The sequence below is a fragment of the Protomyctophum parallelum genome (genome assembly GCF_964188405.1).
Source record: "Protomyctophum parallelum genome assembly, chromosome: 4".
Lineage (NCBI taxonomy): Eukaryota > Metazoa > Chordata > Actinopteri > Myctophiformes > Myctophidae > Protomyctophum > Protomyctophum parallelum.
In genome coordinates this window covers 56,751,346-56,772,074 of record NC_139700.1, presented here as the reverse complement: position 1 = coordinate 56,772,074, position 20,729 = coordinate 56,751,346, and positions in this window count along the sequence as shown.

Below are 20,729 nucleotides of genomic sequence, written 5' to 3'. Positions count from 1 at the left end.
ACAGAGACAGAGAGAGAGAGAGAGACAGAGACAGAGACAGAGACAGAGACAGAGACAGAGACAGAGACAGAGACAGAGACAGAGACAGAGACAGAGACAGAGAGAGAGACAGAGACAGAGACAGAGACAGAGACAGAGACAGAGACAGAGACAGAGACAGAGACAGAGACAGAGACAGAGACAGAGACAGAGACAGAGACAGAGACAGAGAGAGAGAGAGAGAGAGAGAGACAGAGAGAGAGAGACAGAGAGAGAGAGAGACAGAGAGACAGAGAGAGACAGAGAGAGAGAGAGAGAGAGAGAGAGAGAGACAGACAGAGAGAGACAGAGAGACAGAGAGAGAGAGAGAGAGAGAGAGAGAGACAGAGAGACAGAGAGACAGAGAGAGAGAGAGAGAGAGAGAGAGACAGAGACAGAGACAGAGACAGAGACAGAGACAGAGACAGAGACAGAGACAGAGAGAGAGAAGCATGAGAAGCATGAGCTCTTGAACACCTAGTGTTTTTGTTGCTTAAATGAGATAAACAACAACAGTTTTACTGAAATAAGTATTTTGGAAGTAGTTTACTACAATAGTGAAAAGAGAGAAAGAAAAAAGAGAAGAAAAACGAATTTAAACACAGAACCACTTCAACAACAACAAAGGGCTAGCTAGCTAGCTAGCATGCTAAGTAGCTGAAGAAGACTACAGCATTGAAAATAGAGGGGGAAAAACGAACTTAACCACAGAACCACTTCTTCAATAACAACAACATCAACAAAGAGCTAGCTAGCTAGCAAGCATGCTAAGCAGCTGAAGAAGACAAAAACAGTGAAAAGAGAGGGAGAAAAAAAAAAACGAACTTAACCAACAACAGCTAGCCAGCTAGCAAGCATGCTAAGCAGCTGAAGAGAACAAATCAAGAACAAATCAACAACATTAAGGAGTGAGTACATTTACAAAATATAACAGCCAAGGAAAGTGATCAAAATATCCAGGAGAATTATGCTAAGAAAGGGCTGACACTGCTAGCAACAGAGAGGGCAGTTTATTTAGCTACTCAAGGAGACTCATTTATGCTACCACCACTTTCCAAATGGCAACCAAGGAAGCAGTGGCTGAATCCAGCATTGCTGTTCCTATCCTGTACCCTACAGAAGTGACTAATGACAGTGCCCGCCAGGTGTTTAAGCAGAAACTGCTAGAAGATAGACCTGAGACTCTCTTTGCAGATCTCTATAGGAAAGATGGGAAGCTCTGTAATCTGATCTTCTACACAGACAATCCTACAGCATGGCGTGATGCCATTATAGATCACTACCCCCCATCTTTAATAAAAAGAGAAGGCTTCTCCAAAGGCTCGACATTGAAAATAAGTGACAAAGAAGACCTCGGCACTATAACCACAGTGAACCTATACAAATCAGGAAAAGTAGTGATTCAGGGGGGAAACCTTGGACAGCTAGAGAGAGACTTCCTGGTCATCAAGGACAGAGCCCAGCAGAAAAAGTCTTCCTCTAACCTAGCTGCCATTCCATCTACAAGTGCAAATACCTCTGAGCACTCAACAGAACTGCCTCCACAGGAAACTGAGCCCACCAACACTGGTTCCACACCAGATACCTCCTTCCACATCATGAGGGACAAGTTTACTCAGCTGGAGGTAGAACTAGTGCAGCTCAGACACGCATTCAGCTCTGTCCAGTCAGACAAGGAAGAAGAAGACATCACCAGCAGCAGACAAAAGGAAAAGGAGGAGATGGACGGCTACAGGAAAGAGCTAGCCGCTCTGAGGAGAGAAATACAACATCTCAAGGACGACAGACAGAACTATATGGCTCAGCTAACAGCACTAAGAGAAGAGATGAGAGAGATGAAACAGGAGAGAGAAAAAGAGATGACTCCTCTAATTGAAGAGATCAGAGAGATGAAACAGGAGAGAGAGAGAGAGATGGAGGAGATTAGAGAGATGAAACAGGAAAGAGAGAAGGAGATGACTGAACTAGGAGAGGAGATGAGGAAGATGAGATGGGACAGACAGAGTGTTATGGCAGCAGCAAAAGAAGAGGTGAGACATGAGAGGGAGAGAGAGGCATTACCTGAACAGCAGCTTAACAACCACACCATGTTGAGCTCCACCGAGACAGACACTGTGTCACAGAATCATCAAACTCCCTCCACCTCCCTGACAGACAGCAGTCGGAGTCAACCAGCCCTGTCCACCTCCCAAGAAGAGAGCACTCCTCCACAAGCAGCACCCAGCAGACAACAGGCTAAAGTGGTCATCCTCATCGACTCCAACGGGAAGTTTATAGAGCAGAATAAACTCTTCCCTAAACATAGTGTGTCTAAGCTGTGGTGCCCGAACAGCAAGAGAGCCTTGGAACTATTGAATGTGGAACAACTGGGCCGTCCCAGTCACATCATTATCCACACAGGAACCAACGACCTCAGAACAGCAGGAGATCAGGAGAGAGTGGCTAGCTCTCTAAAGGCAGTGATAGAGAGGGCCTCCACCACCTTCCCTAACACCCGTGTGGTCATCTCCACCCTGCTGCAACGAAAAGGCTTCCATCCAGACATCATCTACAAAATCAACGCCAGCATCTGCAGAGACTGTGCCCTCAAGCCAAACGTGCACATGGCTCATCACCCCACCCTTGACCTATCCTGCCTCTATGATCACGTCCACCTCTTTAGAGACGTAGTCCCAATATTCGCCCGGACCCTGAAGGATGCTACCCTCAACCGGAGCCCTGCTACCCCACAGAGAAGCACCAGACACCCTGCACCCGCGCCACCCAGACAAGCACGTGGCTTCCTTGGACCTACAGGGAGAGGCCCTTCACTTCAGCCACAACACCACCAGGACTACCCAGCTCAGCGCAACTTGCCCCAGGATAGACCACCATCCTACAACCCCCCGCAGAACAGGCCTGAGCCCCTCTTACCCCCCTCGGCAGCCCCAGGTCTACAACAGGAGCGGCATCGAAGCAGTCTCAGCTATGCCCAAGCGGTGAGCAGAGCAGCACCACCCACTACACCCCCCACCCCCGCCCCACATAATGACCTAAAAGACATCCAACAGATGCTGAGCCTACTCTGTTCCCGCCTGATAGGAACTGGGCCCTGGTGAAAGGTTAATTCACACTCGCACAATAATAGATGCACACACACACGCACACACGCACACACACACGCACACACACGCACACACACGCACACACGCACGCACGCACGCACACACACACACACACGCACACACACACACACACACACACCCCATCAGTAAGATGAGCATAACAAAAACATTTCTCTCAGTTTATATTATACAGTAGCCTACCGTTTAAGAGTATTGGCAAGTTGATGTTTATCTCATTTTTTGTACAGCAGATATCTGTTTATTCATGGAGCAAAAGTGTTTTACTGTTGCATGTTGGAACATTCGAGGTCTGAGGTCTTTTGCTTTTGGCTCCAAGAGCAGAGACCCAGACTTCATGAGAGAACTGGAAGACCCGGACATTGTGATATTGCAGGAAACATGGAGTAAAGGAGAGGAGTCCACTGGCTGTCCCACAGGATACAGAGAGATCATCGTACCATCTACCAAACTAAAGGGGGTCACTCAGGGAAGAGACTCAGGAGGGATGCTGATCTGGTATAAAACACAACTAATACATTCCATTCAATTAATCAAAAAAGAAGATTTTTACATTTGGCTCAAAATTAAAAAGGAAACAATCACAACTGAAGAAAATGTTTATCTATGTGCAGCATATATCCCTCCATCAGAATCCCCTTATTACAATGAGAACAGTTTCACCATATTAGAGGATGAGATTAGTAATTTCCAGGCCCAGGGAAACATATTGATCTGTGGAGACCTCAATGCCAGGACAGGCACAGAGCCTGACAACATCTGTGACATTAATAATAAACATCTACCAGACCTCAGCATCCCCCTGCCATCATACCCCCCCAGGAACAACTACGACAAAACAACCAACCAGAATGGAAGACAACTCCTACAGCTCTGTCGGTCGCTGGGTCTGTACATAGTCAACGGCCGGCTACGAGGGGACTCATATGGAAGGTACACGCATTGTTCCCATCTTGGTAGTAGCACTGTTGATTATATGATAACAGACATAGATCCAGTGCACCTCAGGGCATTCACAGTCAATCCTTTGTCGCCTCAATCTGATCACAGCAAAATCACTCTGTACTTAAACCAAACACAAACACACCTCAATGGAGTTGAAAACAGTCCACTATACATATTAGAACAGCCCTACAGATGGAACAAAAACAGCCTAAATGATTATCAGCATGCAATTGGCAATCACAGAATTCAATCACTACTAAATACTTTTCTTATCCAGTCATATCCTCAAAACGAAGAAGGTGTAAACATGGCTGTGCAAGATATAAATCATGTATTTGACAATTTGGCAACCTTATCAAACTTAATTCAATCACCTAAATTTAAAAACAAAAATATGAAAACTGAAAAATGGTTTGATTCTGAATGCAGAAATCTACGGAAAGCACTGAGGATCCTATCTAACCAAAAACATAGAGAACCAGAGAATCAGGAGGTACGACTTCAATATTGGAACACTCTAAAACAATACCATCACACCATCAGATCAAAGAAAACACAACATATCAAACATCAACTCACTGTAATTGAGGATTCTATTGACACAAATCAATTCTGGGATCATTGGAATAAATTGAACAAACCATACAGAGAAGAATTGGCGATTCAAAATGGAGACATATGGCAGAGCCACTTTGAGAATCTTTATGCTCCAATCACACCTAATTTGGCACAAAAAAACACAAAAAACAAACTTGATCTACTCGAATCCGTCATTAAAGATCAACAAAACCCTTTAGATTTCCCAATTACAGAAAAAGAACTAATAGACAAAATCCAGGGTCTGCAAACCAAAAAATCTTGTGGTGTAGATGGAATACTAAATGAAATGATTAAACATGCTGACTATAAAGTTCACACTGCCTTGCTGAAACTGTTTAACATTGTTCTAGGTATAGGTTATTTCCCTGACATCTGGAACCAAGGACTAATAACGCCCATCTTTAAAAATGGTGATAAATATGACCCGAACAACTATAGAGGCATTTGTGTCAGCAGCAACCTGGGGAAGATCTTCTGTTCAATCATTAACAACCGATTACAGAACTTCCTCAGTGAGCATGACATCCTGAGAAAAAGCCAAATTGGATTTATACCAAAAAACCGAACCACCGACCACATTTACACGCTTCACACCCTTGTAGAAAAACACGTTAATCAAAACAAATCCAAAATTTTCTCCTGCTTTGTAGATTTTGAAAAGGCATTTGACTCGATTTGGCATGAGGGCCTGCTATTCCAAATTTTAAAAAGTGGTGTGGGGGGGAAAACATATGATATTATTAAAACAATGTATCAAAATAATAAATGTGCAGTAAAAATTGGCAACAAAAGAACAGATTTCTTCCCCCAAAGTAGAGGAGTAATGCAGGGCAACAATCTAAGTCCAACCCTGTTCAACATTTATATAAATGAATTGGCAAAATCACTGGAGGACTCATCAGCACCTGGCCTTACCCTCGGGAACAAAGAGATTAAATGCTTGCTGTTTGCAGATGATCTGGTGCTGCTGTCCAACTGTAAAGAAGGACTACAGCAGCTCCTAGATCATTTGCAACACTTCTGTCAGACCTGGGCCCTGAAAGTCAATATGAAAAAGACAAAAGTCATGGTTTTCCAGAAACGGTCCAGATGTCAGGGAAGCAGATACCCATTTTTACTTGGCTGCACCAACATAGAACACACACACACATACACATACCTGGGATTAAAAATTAGTTCCACAGGGAATTTTAACATGGCTGTGAATGACCTGAGGGAAAAGGCAAGAAGGGCTTTCTATATGATTAGAAAATCTATCAAAATTAACATTCCAATTCGAATTTGGCTGAAGATTTTCAAATCAATTATTGAGCCAATTGCCCTGTATGGTAGTGAAGTGTGGGGTCCCCTGGCAAATCAGGAATTTTCTAATTGGGACAAACATCCAATTGAGACTATTCACACAGAATTTTGTAAATATATATTAAAAACTCAAAGAAAAACTCCAAATAATGCATGCAGAGCGGAACTTGGCCAATTCCCTCTCCTAATTAACATCCAGAAAAGAGCATTCAAATTCCATAAGCACCTTCAAAATAGTGACCCCACCTCCTACCATCACCAGGCCTTAAAATGCCAAGAGGAGAACATGAGTAGGAGTCCCCTCAGTCAGCTGGTCCTGAGTCTTACCCCCACCACCCCTCCCCTGACTAAAACAACCTCCACTAACCAAATTATCAAAATGCAACAAGAACATTATATCACATATTGGAAAAACACAACAAAAACCCAAAGTAAATTAGAATGCTATTTGGCCCTCAACCGAGAATACACAGTGGCAAACTACCTGACCACTGTTACTGATCCAAGACTGAGGAAGATGTTGACTATGTACAGACTCAGCGACCACCGCCTGGCAGTAGAAACAGGCAGACACAGACAGAACTGGCTGCCTAGAGAAGACAGACTGTGTTCACTCTGCTCTCAAGGGGAGGTGGAGACGGAACTACACTTTCTGTTACAATGTGACAAGTATAAAGACATCAGAGAATCATTCTTCCCTAAATTTAAAGAAAAATATAAAGAATTTGAATCCACCATTAATAACTCATCACTCCAATATGTTCTGGGAGAACAGTCCAAATGCACAGTTTTGGCAGCAAAATATGTATGGAGTTGTCATCAACTGAGGGACAGCCAGTGGACAGAAGAGACAGGTATATCTGTCTGAACAGGGTCATTAAGTTGCTATTATGTTTATGTTTGTTAATTTATTTTCATTGTTACTGTTGCTTGTTGTTCATTATTGTTGGGATGTTTATTGACTTTTGTTTTGTTGTATGTACGCTTTGGCAATGTAAAACATATTTATCATGCCAATAAAGCCTTTTGAAATTGAAAAATTGAATTGAGAGAGAGAGAGAGAGAGAGAGAGAGAGAGAGAGAGAGAGAGAGAGAGAGACAGAGAGAGAGAGAGAGAGAGACAGAGAGAGAGAGGCCGGTCAATGACATCATAAAGCACCTTCCTGGTTGACCTCCGACCTCCTGGACAGAAGGAGAGCACAGCCAGCGGAGGCTCCTCCCCCTTTTAACCCTCTCACGGCCCCTCCCCCTCCTCCACCCTTAACCCCTTCACAGCCAGGCCCCCCCCCCCTCCCCTCTTAACTTAACCCCGTCACTGCCACTGATCCTCCTCAACGCTTCGTAAACGCGTCGTGTCCATCTGTGTTTGAGGGGCTCCTATATACAGCTTTGAGGGGCACTAGCCCCATAAACACTATGTTTAAGCCCCTTAAACACTAGCCCCTCAAACACTATGTTTAAGCCCCTTAAACACTAGCCCCTCGAACACTATGTTTAAGCCCCTTAAACACTAGCCCCATAAACACTATGTTTAAGCCCCTTAAACACTAGCCCCTCAAACACTATGTTTAAGCCCAAATATAATCAACTCTACGCTTTAGGAACAAGACCCCCCCCCCCCCCCCCCCCCCCCCAAAAAAAACAAAAAAACAAACCCCAACCAATAATATTCACCATCAAGTTCACAGGAAAACAAGTCAGAGGTCGCTTTAGTTAATAGGCCCAAAAGTTGCAAGGAGTTGCATTGGTGTGGTGTGGTTTGGTTTGGACTTTATAATGTGGATACAGAAATCCAATTCCGTTTTATGACTTCTCCTCTGCATGCTGTAGTGTTTAGATGGTTCTGTTATGACTTCTCCTCTGCATGCTGTAGTGTTTAGATGGTTCTGTTATGACTTCTCCTCTGCATGCTGTAGTGTTTAGATGGTTCTGTTATGACTTCTCCTCTGCATGCTGTAGTGTTTAGATGGTTCTGTTATGACTTCTCCTCTGCATGCTGTAGTGTTTAGATGGTTCTGTTATGACTTCTCCTCTGCATGTTGTAGTGTTTAGATGGTTCTGTTATGACTTCTCCTCTGCATGTTGTAGTGTTTAGATGGTTCTGTTATGACTTCTCCTCTGCATGCTGTAGTGTTTAGATGGTTCTGTTATGACTTATCCTCTGCATGTTGTAGTGTTTAGATGGTTCTGTTATGACTTCTCCTCTGCATGTTGTAGTGTTTAGATGGTTCTGTTATGACTTCATGCTGTAGTGTTTAGATGGTTCTGTTATGACTTCTCCTCTGCATGTTGTAGTGTTTAGATGGTTCTGTTATGACTTCTCCTCTGCATGCTGTAGTGTTTAGATGGTTCTGTTATGACTTCTCCTCTGCATGTTGTAGTGTTTAGATGGTTCTGTTATGACTTCTCCTCTGCATGCTGTAGTGTTTAGATGGTTCTGTTATGACTTCTCCTCTGCATGTTGTAGTGTTTAGATGGTTCTGTTATGACTTCTCCTCTGCATGTTGTAGTGTTTAGATGGTTCTGTTATGACTTCTCCTCTGCATGCTGTAGTGTTTAGACGGTTCTGTTATGACTTCTCCTCTGCATGCTGTAGTGTTTAGACGGTTCTGTTATGACTTCTCCTCTGCATGTTGTAGTGTTTAGATGGTTCTGTTATGACTTCTCCTCTGCATGTTGTAGTGTTTAGATGGTTCTGTTATGACTTCTCCTCTGCATGGTGTAGTGTTTAGATGGTTCTGTTATGACGTCTCCTCTGCATGTTGTAGTATTTAGATGGTTCTGTTATGACTTCTCCTCTGCATGTTGTAGTGTTTAGATGGTTCTGTTATGACTGCATGCTGTAGTGTTTAGATGGTTCTGTTATGACTTCTCCTCTGCATGCCGTAGTGTTTAGATGGTTCTGTTATGACTTCTCCTCTGCATGCTGTAGTGTTTAGATGGTTCTGTTATGACTGCATGTTGTAGTGTTTAGATGGTTCTGTTATGACTTCTCCTCTGCATGCTGTAGTGTTTAGATGGTTCTGTTATGACTTCTCCTCTGCATGCTGTAGTATTTAGATGGTTCTGTTATGACTTCTCCTCTGCATGCTGTAGTGTTTAGATGGTTCTGTTATGACTTCTCCTCTGCATGCTGTAGTATTCCTCTGCATGCTGTAGTGTTTAGATGGTTCTGTTATGACTTCTCCTCTGCATGTTGTAGTGTTTAGATGGTTCTGTTATGACTTCTCCTCTGCATGTTGTAGTGTTTAGATAGTTCTGTTATGACTTCTCCTCTGCATGTTGTAGTGTTTAGATGGTTCTGTTATGAATTATGACTTCTCCTCTGCATGTTGTAGTGTTTAGATGGTTCTGTTATGACTTCTCCTCTGCACGCTGTAGTGTTTAGATGGTTCTGTTATGACTTCTCCTCTGCATGCTGTAGTGTTTAGATGCTCTGTTATGACTTCTCCTCTGCATGCTGTAGTGTTTAGATAGTTCTGTTATGACTTCTCCTCTGCATGTTGTAGTGTTTAGATGGTTCTGTTATGACTTCTCCTCTGCATGTTGTAGTGTTTAGATGGTTCTGTTATGACTTCTCCTCTGCATGTTGTAGTGTTTAGATGGTTCTGTTATGACTTCTCCTCTGCATGCTGTAGTGTTTAGATGGTTCTGTTATGACTTCTCCTCTGCATGCTGTAGTGTTTAGATGGTTCTGTTATGACTGCATGTTGTAGTATTTAGATGGTTCTGTTATGACTTCTCCTCTGCATGCTGTAGTGTTTAGATGGTTCTGTTATGACTTCTCCTCTGCATGCTGTAGTGTTTAGATGGTTCTGTTATGACTTCTCCTCTGCATGCTGTAGTGTTTAGATGGTTCTGTTATGACTTCTCCTCTGCATGCTGTAGTGTTTAGATGGTTCTGTTATGACTTCTCCTCTGCATGTTGTAGTATTTAGATGGTTCTGTTATGACTTCTCCTCTGCATGCTGTAGTGTTTAGATGTTAGATTTCTGCAGATTTATAATCTGTCTTCAAGACAGTGGTTCCCAAACTGTTTCATGTCAAGGACCCCTGGGGGTCCCCAGACCCCCAGACCCCACCTGGAGCCTGGGGGTCCCCAGACCCCACCTGGGGGTCCCCAGACCCCACCTGGGGCCTGGGGGTCCTACAGACCCCACTTTGGGAACCACTGGCAGTGATTCTGTATGGCAGAGACTTCAGACGAGAAGAGAAGCACTATAGGTTCACATGCATGGAGAGACCCCCCCCCCCCCCCCCCCTATAGGTTCACATGCATGGAGAGACCCCCCCCCCCCCTCCCCAAAGTCAAAATGCAAAGTGTGTAGCGCTCAGGTCTGGTGAATACTGTGGGTGCGTGTGTGCGTGTGTGCGTGTGTGTGTGTGTGTGTGTGTGTGTGTGTGTGTGTGTGTGTGTGTGTGTGTGTGTGTGTGTGTGTGTGTGTGTGTGTGTGTGTGTGTGTGTGTGTGTGTGTGTGTGTGTGTGTGTGTGTGAACAGTGAATAGCCACAGCTGTCCACTGACTGACCACCGCCGCCCGGGTCTGTTGTGTTCCTCCGAGCCGGATCAGGGGTCAAAGGTCAAAGGGGTCACTCAAGGTCACTCGGAAACAAAGAGTGGAAAGTGTGAAAAAAACACCAACAAAAAGGCCTTTGAGAGATTCCTGCTGCGTCGCAGAGCACACACTCACACACACACACACGCACACGCACACGCACACACACACACACACGCACACACACACACACACACCACACACACACACACACACACACACACACACACACGCACTGAGGCAGCGGAGGCACTCTGTGCTGTGGTCTGAACTCTGCTCGTTTAAACGCATTCTGACCTGAGATCAGATTCATAGGAGGTTTCCACTGGACACACACTGGTCTGATGAAACCCATTCTGACCTGAGATCAGATTCTAAAAAATGTCAGTCGTTCTTCGTTTTTCAAAAAATAGCAGATCTACAAGCTCATAGCGCGCCACTCGGTGGCGCGATATGAGCTTGTAGATCTGCTATTTTTAGATAGTTAAAGCATAACATGATGCTAACACCAAAATGGGTGCCCGTTCAGAATGGGTTAAACGCATTGTAATATATAAATAAATAAACATACCTCAATTCAACTAACGTTTATAAGAACGCTATTTTGTTTTTCCGATCCATACAGGAATTAGAAGGTTAATACTTTATTATGCATCTGAGTGTGTATTTTATTTTGTTACTAGCAGACTAAAGTGAGCTGCCAATGCTTCCTCCTTTCTTTTTCTCTGTCACAGAGCAAGAAAGGAGGAAAGCACTGTGTCAGTCAGTCTGTGCACATAACCCAGCCTATAGGAAGCACTGTGTCAGTCTGTCTGTGCACATAACCCAGCCTATAGGAAACACTGTGTCAGTCAGTCTGTGCACATAACCCAGCCTATAGGAAACACTGTGTCAGTCAGTCTGTGCACATAACCCAGCCTATAGGAAACACTGTGTCAGTCTGTCTGTGCACATAACCCAGCCTATAGGAAACACTGTGTCAGTCAGTCTGTGCACATAACCCAGCCCATGAAACACTGTGTCAGTCAGTCTGTGCACATAACCCAGCCCATGAAACACTGTGTCAGTCTGTCTGTGCACATAACCCAGCCTATAGGAAACACTGTGTCAGTCTGTCTGTGCACATAACCCAGCCCATGAAACACTGTGTCAGTCAGTCTGTGCACATAACCCAGCCTATAGGAAACACTGTGTCAGTCTGTCTGTGCACATAACCCAGCCTATAGGAAACACTGTGTCAGTCTGTCTGTGCACATAACCCAGCCCATGAAACACTGTGTCAGTCTGTCTGTGCACATAACCCAGCCTATAGGAAACACTGTGTCAGTCTGTCTGTGCACATAACCCAGCCTATAGGAAACACTGTGTCAGTCTGTCTGTGCACATAACCCAGCCCATGAAACACTGTGTCAGTCAGTCTGTGCACATAACCCAGCCTATATGAAACACTGTGTCAGTCTGTCTGTGCACATAACCCAGCCTATAGGAAACACTGTGTCAGTCTGTCTGTGCACATAACCCAGCCTATAGGAAACACTGTGTCAGTCAGTCTGTGCACATAACCCAGCCTATAGGAAACACTGTGTCAGTCTGTCTGTGCACATAACCCAGCCTATAGGAAACACTGTGTCAGTCAGTCTGTGCACATAACCCAGCCCAGGAAACACTGTGTCAGTCTGTCTGTGCACATAACCCAGCCTATAGGAAACACTGTGTCAGTCAGTCTGTGCACATAACCCAGCCTATGGGAAACACTGTGTCAGTCTGTCTGTGCACATAACCCAGCCTATAGGAAACACTGTGTCAGTCTGTCTGTGCACATAACCCAGCCTATAGGAAACACTGTGTCAGTCAGTCTGTGCACATAACCCAGCCTATAGGAAACACTGTGTCAGTCTGTCTGTGCACATAACCCAGCCTATAGGAAACACTGTGTCAGTCTGTCTGTGCACATAACCCAGCCTATAGGAAACACTGTGTCAGTCTGTCTGTGCACATAACCCAGCCTATAGGAAACACTGTGTCAGTCTGTCTGTGCACATAACCCAGCCTATAGGAAACACTGTGTCAGTCTGTCTGTGCACATAACCCAGCCTATAGGAAACACTGTGTCAGTCTGTCTGTGCACATAACCCAGCCTATAGGAAACACTGTGTCAGTCAGTCTGTGCACATAACCCAGCCTGTAGGAAACACTGTGTCAGTCAGTCTGTGCACATAACCCAGCCTATAGGAAACACTGTGTCAGTCAGTCTGTGCACATAACCCAGCCTATAGGAAACACTGTGTCAGTCTGTCTGTGCACATAACCCAGCCTATAGGAAACACTGTGTCAGTCTGTCTGTGCACATAACCCAGCCTATAGGAAACACTGTGTCAGTCAGTCTGTGCACATAACCCAGCCTATAGGAAACACTGTGTCAGTCTGTCTGTGCACATAACCCAGCCTATAGGAAACACTGTGTCAGTCAGTCTGTGCACATAACCCAGCCTATAGGAAACACTGTGTCAGTCAGTCTGTGCACATAACCCAGCCTATAGGAAACACTGTGTCAGTCTGTCTGTGCACATAACCCAGCCTATAGGAAACACTGTGTCAGTCTGTCTGTGCACATAACCCAGCCTATAGGAAACACTGTGTCAGTCTGTCTGTGCACATAACCCAGCCTATAGGAAACACTGTGTCAGTCTGTGCACATAACCCAGCCTATAGGAAACACTGTGTCAGTCAGTCTGTGCACATAACCCAGCCTATAGGAAACACTGTGTCAGTCTGTCTGTGCACATAACCCAGCCTATAGGAAACACTGTGTCAGTCAGTCTGTGCACATAACCCAGCCTATAGGAAACACTGTGTCAGTCTGTCTGTGCACATAACCCAGCCCATGAAACACTGTGTCAGTCAGTCTGTGCACATAACCCAGCCTATAGGAAACACTGTGTCAGTCTGTCTGTGCACATAACCCAGCCTATAGGAAACACTGTGTCAGTCTGTCTGTGCACATAACCCAGCCTATAGGAAACACTGTGTCAGTCAGTCTGTGCACATAACCCAGCCTATAGGAAACACTGTGTCAGTCTGTCTGTGCACATAACCCAGCCTATAGGAAACACTGTGTCAGTCAGTCTGTGCACATAACCCAGCCTATAGGAAACACTGTGTCAGTCAGTCTGTGCACATAACCCAGCCTATAGGAAACACTGTGTCAGTCTGTCTGTGCACATAACCCAGCCTATAGGAAACACTGTGTCAGTCTGTCTGTGCACATAACCCAGCCTATAGGAAACACTGTGTCAGTCAGTCTGTGCACATAACCCAGCCTATAGGAAACACTGTGTCAGTCAGTCTGTGCACATAACCCAGCCTATAGGAAACACTGTGTCAGTCTGTCTGTGCACATAACCCAGCCTATAGGAAACACTGTGTCAGTCAGTCTGTGCACATAACCCAGCCTATAGGAAACACTGTGTCAGTCTGTCTGTGCACATAACCCAGCCTATAGGAAACACTGTGTCAGTCTGTCTGTGCACATAACCCAGCCCAGGAAGGAAGCCACTGAGCCAGACGTGCCGACCACCTTTAGTTTTGCCAACTTATAGATTTGAGGCTGAGAAATGAGGGAAAATGAAGAAAGATTAGGGTCTTATCTCTGGCGCCTGTCAGCACGATTTGTCCCCAATTCACCGGAAAAAAAGTAGCTAGATCTCTCGCCGGAAGCTTTTCACTAATTCAGTCGCTATAGGGGGGGGGGGGGGGGGGGGGTCTGGAAAGAAGCTAAATATGGTGACAAATCCGCTAAGTTGGCAACACTGCCACCCAGTCTGCTGCTCTCTGGGAGAACAACTTAACACATTCTGACCGGGCACCGGGCATCATGTTATGCTTTAGCTATTGAAAAATAGCAGATCTACAAGCTCATATCGCGCCACCGAGTGGCGCGATACGAGCTTGTAGGTCTGCTATTTTTTGAAAAATCGAAGAACGACTGACATTTTTTAGAATCTGATCTCAGGTCAGAATGGGTTAATCAGACCAGTGTGTGTCCAGTGGAAACCTCGTATGAATCTGATCTCAGGTCAGAATGGGTTAATTATATATTTTTTGTAGCATGCCTAGAAGGCTGTTTCAACCAAATATTTGCTACCTCGAAACACATTACCTGTTGTATTATAATCTTGAAAACATTTGAAAACAGCAGATCACAACACGTCGCGCTTGCGACGCGTTGAGAGCTTGTAGATCAGCTATTCTCCGGGCGCAACCCATGCAGCACTCTTTAGCTAGTGGAGATGGAGGTTTACGACATGGATTTTTAGAAGCAAATTCATTCAACGCAAAAATACTGTGTCCAAGTTCAGGAGACTTCAGAAAAAAGGGCAGTTGTTTTACAGACGGGTAAAAAGGGCAGTTGTTTTACAGACGGGTAAAAAGGGCAGTTGTTTTACAGACGGGTAAAAAGGGCAGTTGTTTTACAGACGGGTAAAAGGGCAGTTGTTTTACAGACGGGGTAAAAGGGCAGTTGTTTTACAGACGGGTAAAAGGGCAGTTGTTTTACAGATGGGTAAAAGGGCAGTTGTTTTACAGACGGGTAAAAGGGCAGTTGTTTTACAGACGGGTAAAAGGGCAGTTGTTTTACAGACGGGTAAAAGGGCAGTTGTTTTACAGACGGGTAAAAAGGGCAGTTGTTTTACAGACGGGTAAAAGGGCAGTTGTTTTACAGACGGGTAAAAGGACAGTTGTTTTACAGACGGGTAAAAGGGCAGTTGTTTTACAGACGGGTAAAAGGGCAGTTGTTTTACAGACGGGTAAAAGGGGCAGTTGTTTTACAGACGGGTAAAAGGGCAGTTGTTTTACAGACGGGTAAAAGGGCAGTTGTTTTACAGACGGGTAAAAGGGCAGTTGTTTTACAGACGGGTAAAAGGGCAGTTGTTTTACAGACGGGTAAAAGGGCAGTTGTTTTACAGACGGGTAAAAGGGCAGTTTCTTTACAGACGGGTAAAAGGGCAGTTTCTTTACAGACGGGTAAAAGGGCAGTTGTTTTACAGACGGGTACAAGGGCAGTTGTTTTACAGACGGGTAAAAGGGGCAGTTGTTTTACAGACGGGTAAAAAGGGCAGTTGTTTTACAGACGGGTAAAAGGGCAGTTGTTTTACAGACGGGTACAAGGGCAGTTGTTTTACAGACGGGTACAAGGGCAGTTGTTTTACAGACAGGTAAAAGGGGACCAGTTGTTTTACAGACGGGTAAAAGGGGCAGTTGTTTTACAGACGGGTAAAAGGGGCAGTTGTTTTATAGACGGGTAAAAAGGGCAGTTGTTTTACAGACGGGTAAAAGGGGACCAGTTGTTTTACAGACGGGTAAAAGGGCAGTTGTTTTACAGACGGGGTAAAAGGGCAGTTGTTTTACAGACGGGTAAAAGGGGCAGGGGCTGAAGCCCCCTTTGATGTCTTACTTGTGATAGTCAGTCGTGATCTTTGGCTGAGGATGGCTCCGTAGCGGTTCTGGAGCAGGCACTGGTAGAAGCCCTGGTCCGATGGACCCTCTGGACCCTCTGGACCCTCTGGGTCCTCTGGACCCTCTGGACCCTCTGGGTCCTCTGGACCCTCTGGACCCTCTGGACCCTCTGGACCCTCTGGACCCCGGTCTGGAGGTCCAGGCCCGGCGCTGGGCAGCAGAACCCGGTCTTCTGAAGGTCCAGTCCTGGCGCTGGGCAGGTACAGCGAGCCGTTGGCCAGGAGGAACAGGCGTTGGTGGCTCGTTTGCTCCTCTGGGAGCGTCAGGAGGACGCCATCTTTGAGCCACCTGATGCTGATTGGAGGGTGGCCGTGCGCCTGGCAGTCCAACAGGACGGCGCTCTTTGGTTGGACGGTGACGTCACATGGTTCCGTGACGAAGGACAGCTCGCTGAGACCGCCTGTAAGGGGGGGGGGGGGGGGGTTAAATTGTGAGTTTTATAGGACCCCAAATGGTCACTAATATTAGCCCATTTGAAGACACTAGACCTGTGTGTGTGTGTGTGTGTGTGTGTGTGTGTGTGTGTGTGTGTGTGTGTGTGTGTGTGTGTGTGTGTGTGTGTGTGTGTGTGTGTGTGTGTGTGTGTGTGTGTGTGTGTGTGTGTGTGTGTGTGTGTGTGTGTGTGTGTGTGTGTGTCTGTGTCTGTGTGACAGAATGCAAACTGAAAAGTGTACTTGGCAATCAATTGGGCCCACTGGCAGAGCCTGATTGGTTGAGCCTCAATTGGCTGGAACTTGCACAGGTGAAAGGAGTTGGCCTCATTAGGCCCACTGGCAGAGCCCGAGCAGAGCCTTTTGTGGTGGTTCTGGAGAAGCGTGTGTCCGACCGACTCGATACAGACTTAGAATTAGGGGACTGTCCCCCTTTACATGTGGGACTGAGACCCTGTCCCACATTGTGACTGACAGGCGTCAGTGTTCACATTGAGACCCTGTCTGTCCCACATTGTGACTGACAGACATCAGTGTTCACATTGAGACCCTGTCTGTCCCACATTGTGACTGACAGGCGTCAGTGTTCACATTGAGACCCTGTCTGTCCCACATTGTGACTGACAGGCATCAGTGTTCACATTGAGACCCTGTCTGTCCCACATTGTGACTGACAGGCATCAGTGTTCACATTGAGACCCTGTCTGTCCCACATTGTGACTGACAGGCATCAGTGTTCACACTGAGACCCTGTCTGTCCCACATTGTGACTGACAGGCATCAGTGTTCACATTGAGACCCTGTCTGTCCCACATTGTGACTGACAGGCATCAGTGTTCACATTGAGACCCTGTCTGTCCCACATTGTGACTGACAGGCATCAGTGTTCACATTGAGACCCTGTCTGTCCCACATTGTGACTGACAGGCGTCAGTGTTCACATTGAGACCCTGTCTGTCCCACATTGTGACTGACAGGCGTCAGTGTTCACATTGAGACCCTGTCTGTCCCACATTGTGACTGACAGACATCAGTGTTCACATTGAGACCCTGTCTGTCCCACATTGTGACTGATAGACGTCAGGGTTCACATTGAGACCCTGTCTGTCCCACATTGTGACTGACAGGCGTCAGTGTTCACATTGAGACCCTGTCTGTCCCACATTGTGACTGACAGGCGTCAGTGTTCACATTGAGACCCTGTCTGTCCCACATTGTGACCGACAGACATCAGTGTTCACATTGAGACCCTGTCTGTCCCACATTGTGACTGACAAGGGACTAAATGAATTCCGCTCCTATGCCACCAAAATGTGGAACGCCCTACCAACAGTCATTAAGACATGTGAATCCCTTGACTCCTTCCAAACCGCTCTCAAAGGGCACCTACGGACGGCTGCAATTCGAAACTGGACCCCGTAAAATCTGAATCCCCCACCCACCCACCCCCCCACCCCCACCCCCCCCCCCCCCCCACCCCCCTTTTCCCCTCACTTTATATGTGTCTTTTCCCTTTTTGCTTCCTTTATGATGAATTCCTGTTCTGTTCTTTAACTATATAGAAGTGTCTATTTGTATGTCTCTAAATGTTTTGATGAATTGAACATGGTGGACCCTGTTGTAAACAAGTGTAATGCTTAATTGGGTCGTCCACTCACAGTTAACAGTCTTTGTATTGAGTTTGTGCTTGAAATGTACTGTAATTAGTGCAAACTGTTATAATAATATAATATTATAAATAATACATATTTCAATCAATCAATCAATCAATCCACAGAAGTGAACCTTTTCAAGCCTGTTTTCTCAACTCGCTGTTTCTCTGCCAGACGTTACTCTATAAGCCATATCTCCAAACAGTTTTAAAACAGTTACATATACTCTATAAGCCATATCTCCAAACAGTTTTAAAACAATTATACATCTGCAAGACATTACTCTATAAGCCATATCTCCAAAACCGGTGGGTCGACTCAAACTGAACAACCAACATGTCAATTTGAAGCTATGATTCCCTGCTTTCACACGACATGACATGGAAGAACGAAAATGTCATGTAAATGTATAGAGTTACTTACTTGATGAAGGCAGCAGACACAGACCACAGCAGAGCATCCATAAGCTCCATGATAATAAAGGCACTGCTTTCATCTTAAACTTGGTCATCGTTGTTTTCCCTCACTGCGCAGAAAGCAAACAAACTCCCGTAAACTCCCGAAAAGTACCGTCCATCATGCTGCTAAGCTTGAGGTTTAATTACGGGCTAATCTAGTGCCCATATATATATAATTGGCCCGTTAATGATTGAATCTCTCTTTTCACGCAGTGTGTGCATATCGTTATAATCCAGATATAAATCCGTTAGGATGCAGATCCTCTCTGCTCCGAGGCTCTGCTTTGAATGACTGGATGGGCTGAGGGAGGGGCTGAGGGGGGTCCCCCCCCCCCCCAGCCCCCCCCCCTCTCACCCCCCTCCCCTAAACACACTCATAGTCACACCCACCACCATCATGCACACTAATAACCAGTGGTGGAAAGTAACTAAGTACGTAAGTAAGTAAGTAAGTAAAGTAAGTACTTTTACTTAAGTACTGTACTTAAGTACAATTTTGAGGTATTTGTGCTTTACTTGAGTATTTCCAATTTCTACTCCACTACATCTCAGAGCCAACATTTGTACTTTTACTCCACTACAATTATTTGAAAACTTTAGTTACTTTAGTTACTTTGGCGATTTTAATTTTGATTAGAAAACATACATTAACCACTTCAACCCAATACATTTTGGTCATTTGAAAATAGCCGATCTACAAGCTCACAATGCGTCGCAACGCGACGCATTGTGAGCTTGTAGATCGTCTATTTTCAATAGACTTTGTACACATTTTTAACTTGTGAAGTGGGACATTCTGCAATATGAGTACTTTTACTTTTAGTACTTTAAGTACATTTTGATGCCGATACTTTTGCACTTTTACTCAAGTACATTTTCAATTCCGTACTTTTACTTGTAAAGGAGTAGTTCTAAATTGCAGTATTGGTACTTTTACTTAAGTAAAACAATTGAGTACTTTTTCCACCACTGCTAATAACATGGCCCTAATAATAATATGGTTCTAACTTATCTCAGCCTGTGGGACATGGAGGGGCTTCACTCCCCTGCATGCCTCAGATGAGTGAATACTTAATACTTAATTTACTACACACTAAACCCATGAAAACGTTTAGGTTATAAACAGTTATAAACACATATTTGTAACACTTTTTAAACGTGTGACAGTGTTTAGATTATATAAACAGAAGAACATGTTTAATCGCCAGTAACACTTTTTAAACACAGGTTTTACAATCAAAGTCAGTCATATAGGTGTTTAGAATTCAAACACTTAGGTGTTCTCGTGAGGTGTTTGAGTGAACTCGTGTTCTACTGTATTTTATGACCATTAATAAACACTTGGCATTTTATTATTACACACACTGGTGTTTAGGTTTAAACGCGTCACATGTTCCAGGGATTTACAGTGTACTATATTATACTATAGGCCTATATACTGTTTTTATAAAGGAGTGGAAAAAGTATAGAGTTTTTGTATTGACCTACAGGCCTATATTATTATACACTTCCATCTGAACGGCAGCATCACTCCCAATCTTCCGCCGTAGTCTGAAAACCCACCTTTTCAGACTCCATCATGGCCCATAGCACTTACCCTAACCCCTTAGATAGCATTTCTGTAGACTTAGATAGCATTTGATACAGACTTATAGCATGTTATGTAGAAAGCACTATAATTGCATTGTATGTAGTCATAGCACATATGTATAGCATAGTATATATGTATAGTTTCATTATATAGATATTCCACTGTTACTTTCTTAGCTTACGCATCATTCATGATAAATGCTTTTTATGTGATGTATTCCCATGCTTTTTTGTTCTTGTGTAGGCCTACCCATCCTGCATATTATTGTGAATACAGATTTTGAAATAAACATTTCAACCAATCAGTTTTCAATGAATGAATGAATGAATGAATGAATGGCTGAACATGTATCGAATCAGTCAGTGAGTCAGCTGCTCATTAATTAATTCACTTATTGATCTGCCTGCTGACAATGAACCCCCCCCCCCTTCCCTAACCCTAACCCCCCGCACACACACACACACACACACACACACACACACACACACACACACACACACACACACACACACACACACGCACACACACACATCCCAGCTGT